We start from the raw sequence: 4159 nt of genomic DNA, 5'->3' as shown, positions 1-4159 counted from the left end.
TACACAGATAGGTAGATAGATGAACAAAATAAAGCAAAATGTTAACAACTGTTGAATCCGCCACCTGGACTACTTAGTGTATGGCTGTTCATTGTACCATTTTGCCTTGCTCAAACTTCTGTATGTTTGAATTTTTTAATAATAAATAGAAAAAAGTAAAAAGAGAACATTAGGTCGCCTATCTTTTGCAGTCCTAACTCCTACTGCATATCCCACCCCACCCCCACCCAAACCCTTTAAACCATATCAATATTCTTTTTCTCATCCTCTTTCTAGGTAACCTTATTTATTCTTTCACCTTAAATATCATTCAAATATAGTTCATTCCCCCAAGTCATCTCTGACTCAGATATCACCTCCAAACTTCTATATAGATAATAAAGCTAATTAAATATCCCACCTAGATATCACAGATGCTTCTCAAGTTGACAGATCCACAACTGACATCTTCATACCCACTCTTCAATAAATCAATTCATCTACAGTGTTCTTCAACTAAGCATTTAATACCGTTTTACAGCCAAGACCCTAAATCAGAATCCTGGGACTATCCTTGATTCTCACATCTCCCTCTTCTTCCACCCAATCAGTTAATAAATTCTATCCATTTAAACCCCAAACCTCAAAATTGAATTTTCCCCCAGATTATCACCACCACTCTGTTCCAGCCTACATAATTATCCTTGCCTGGGCTAACACAATAGCCTTTAATCAGTTTCTGTACTTCCTTTCCTTACCCTTTACAGTCTATTCTCTATAGATAACCTGAACTAATTTTTTAAAATATAAACCTAATCTTTAAATCCTCTGATTAAAATAAGATGGCTTCCCAGTGCATTTAGACTAAAACCCATGTTCCTTAACCAGGATCTCAAGGTCCAAGGAGATCTAGCCCCTGGTCACCTCTTCCACTTCATCTCAAGCTTCTCTCCACCCTTATTCACTGTTCTCCTCATACTAGCTTCCTTTCTGTGCACATAAACTGTCAAGCCATTTTCTCCTACAAAGTTATGTCCATCCTCTTTTATCTGTTTGTCCTGCACTTCATTTTTATTTATTTAATAAATTCTCAAATAGCAGCACTTAGTGTGTCTGGGCTCTTTTTAAAAGAGTTTTAAGAATATTGATTCATTTAATATGTCAATCCCATGAAGTAAATTCCATTACAGATTCTTCTTTTATAGATGAAGAGAAAGTGGAATGATTTGAACAATTTTATATAGATCATGCTAGCCCCCCATGTGATGGCATTTGGAAACAGGCCCTTGAGAGGTTAAAATGCAGTCATAAGGCAAGGTCCTTATGATGGTCCCAATGGCTTTACAAAAAGAGGGAGAATGGGAGAGAGAGAGAGAGTGAGTGATTATTCTCTTTTTGCCATTTGAGGATACGGCCAGAAGGAGGCCCTCTGCAAGCCAGGAAAAGGGCCCTCTCCAGGAGCCGAATCAGCTGGCACCTTGCTCTTGGACTCTCCAGCCTCCAGAACTATGATACATATGTCTGTCGTTCAGCCACCCGGTCTACGGTATTTTTTTAGAGCAGCCTGAGCAGACTAATACATATCATTAGTGATCGAACTGAGGTTATAAACCCAAACTGAACTTTCAGCGACTGTACTATAACACCATAGATTCTGCTCTTCTTTGGGCCCTTGGTATCTTTACTTAAACATTAATTCTTCAGGCAATGTCTTCTCTGAGTCCCTTTCTACTTCATCATAACACTTTAGTGTTCCCTTCATTGCACCTCTCCCAAAGTTTAGTGCCTATCTTTTCACTGTTATGTGTCTACCTTCGTGCTTATCTGCTATGTGATAGGTGTTACTAGGCAATGAATATACAATAATTCATAAGACAGACCTTGTCCCTACTCACATAAAGTTTGGAGTCTAGATGAATCGCCTTTTTGCAATTTCAACACCAGGATCATAGGCAGCAGTGGAGAATAAATTCAAGAAGAAGAGTTAAGACCACAAAAAATTGGAATAAACCAGGAGACAAGCATATAGATGAATATAAGTCAAGGAATGAGAATTGCTGACCTAGGCTGGGTCACGGCAAATCTGAAGAGACAAAAGTAGGGAACACAGGGGAGCTTCTAATAGAGAGTATCCAATAAGAACTTTCCAGCTTCCTTTAGACAAGGTTTTCAATCCTTTGGGATCTATACATTTGAGGCAAGCCCTACAATAGACCTCAAGCCAGAATAGCATGATCTGATTGCTAAAAAGCTAGATGTCTCCAGAAAGCTGAACGAACCAGGGTGGAATTTGAGATGTTGCCTCCATCTTTTAATTAGCAATAATCGTGCCTCGGATAAACCTCATTGGCTATGATGCTGCCACTGCGCAAAGCTTGCCTCCATCTTTCAAAGACACAATAAAAGTATTCTGCAATACAGTGGGCCACTAATTACCCCCTAATTTGGTATACCAGGCAAATGGAATTTGTCCAACAGTGTAGATGTTTTTCATGAAAGTCAGTGAACTGTTAAACATGCCCAGTCCAAGATGGAAGTCTGTCATTTCTAAGAATGCGACAACTCCAGTAAGCGCAGTTCCAGCATAGAATCTCAAATTTAGACCCCTGACTGCCCTCATGTGGGGGCCTTTCAGCAGATGTAAAAAAAGGAGGCACCACTTATGAAAATCTAGCCTTCAGCTTGAGCAAATGGTTTACCCAGTCTCAGGGGTCTCAAACCCTTATGAACACCTTCTATATACCAAATAGACTTTAGAGTCTATGCTCTAAAGATGCAGAATAAGCAAAAATAACATGGTTCTGCTGTTATAGATCATACATTCGGTAATGAGAGATCCTGAGAGATTTAGTGAATGAGAAAAATGAATTAACTCATTAGTAAAAAATTATTTCTGATGATACCACTATGAAAAAAATGAAACACGATCATGAAATAACAGAGTGACTTAGTGTTGTGAGGCCTGTTAGCTCCATCCTCATATAAAGTAGGGTTGAATAGAGCACACGGCTACCCAGCCAACTACATTTCCCAGGCTCCCTTGCAGCAAGTGTGCTCATGTGGTCGCGTCCTCACCAATGAAATAGGGAAGGAAGTAATGTGCACCACTTTTAGATCTGGGCCTTAGCATACTGAGCAGCCTACTCTGTGCACTCTTTTCTCTTCCCATTGGCTAAAAACTGAATGCAGCAATAACACAGCTTTAGTTACGCAGATAGTAGAAATATGTTGGGCTCATAACCGAACAAGATGGAAGGATCCTGGGTATACATAAATGACCCCGTGCAGTAGAGTTTTCTCATAATCTGGACCAATCACATTAATACTATTATGCGAAATATAGATAAACAGCATCATGGGTCCTTTTTTAAGTAGCAGCTAGGCTTCCTCAAAGTAGTGATTTGGGACACAAGTATTAGCTAGGATGATCACAGGAAATGGCATTTCAGAGACAAGACCTGAATGATGGGAAGTAATTAGCCGTGTAATATATGGGATTGAAGAAGAAAGAGCATTAATAGCCTGCCAGAAGCACACACCCTTTCTGGAAAATTTTTATTTAGGACCTTAGTAAAACTCAACTACTACCTTAACACCAGAGCCCTAGATACTGGTAGACCTTTGGCAGCGGGCTGGGAGCTAGATCATGAAGAGTATGAAAGGCTGAGGGTGAAGAACATAAAATAAGCCAAAGCACAGCCCAGGCCTGAGGCAAGAACCAGATCGGATGATCTCAGGCTCCCCTACGACAAGTATATAGCTTCCATTAGTCAAGGTAAAAGCAAGTGGACCGCTGATGGTAGGAAAATAAAAGTAGCAGGAGACATGGCAAGCAGCTGGTCAGATAGTGAGTGTCGAGACAAACCAGACAATTTTAGTTATTTAGTCATTCAACATCGGGTTTTTTTTTCTTAATTAAGATACTATATTTGTGCGTATGTGATGGTTTCTGCCAGAATGATGTACCCAGACCTTTTCTTGTTCCCCAGGGTGATGATATATCGCTGTATTTTTGCCTTAACAAGCGTGAAGAACTGTTTCTCTGTTTTGTCGTTCAAGTAACTTATTGACCTACACATTGTGGTCTGTATGTGCCTGAGATCTCAAGCAGATTCGCAAAACCACATACAGAAAAAAGGAGAAGGGAAAGAACATTTTACTATGAAAAGAGAACGTTGGC

The 4159-nt window shown here is 39.8% G+C and overlaps 1 pseudogene; it reads right to left on the bottom strand.

Annotated features, from left to right (window-relative positions):
* Window positions 1-2201: 2201 nt before the first annotated feature.
* On the bottom strand, window positions 2202-2355 carry LOC121477663 (annotated as a pseudogene).
* Between the last annotated feature and the right edge of the window lie 1804 nt (window positions 2356-4159).

This window comes from Vulpes lagopus, chromosome 17 (genome assembly GCF_018345385.1).
Source record: "Vulpes lagopus strain Blue_001 chromosome 17, ASM1834538v1, whole genome shotgun sequence".
NCBI lineage: Eukaryota > Metazoa > Chordata > Mammalia > Carnivora > Canidae > Vulpes > Vulpes lagopus.
This window is presented reverse-complemented; position numbering and strand designations above follow the sequence as displayed.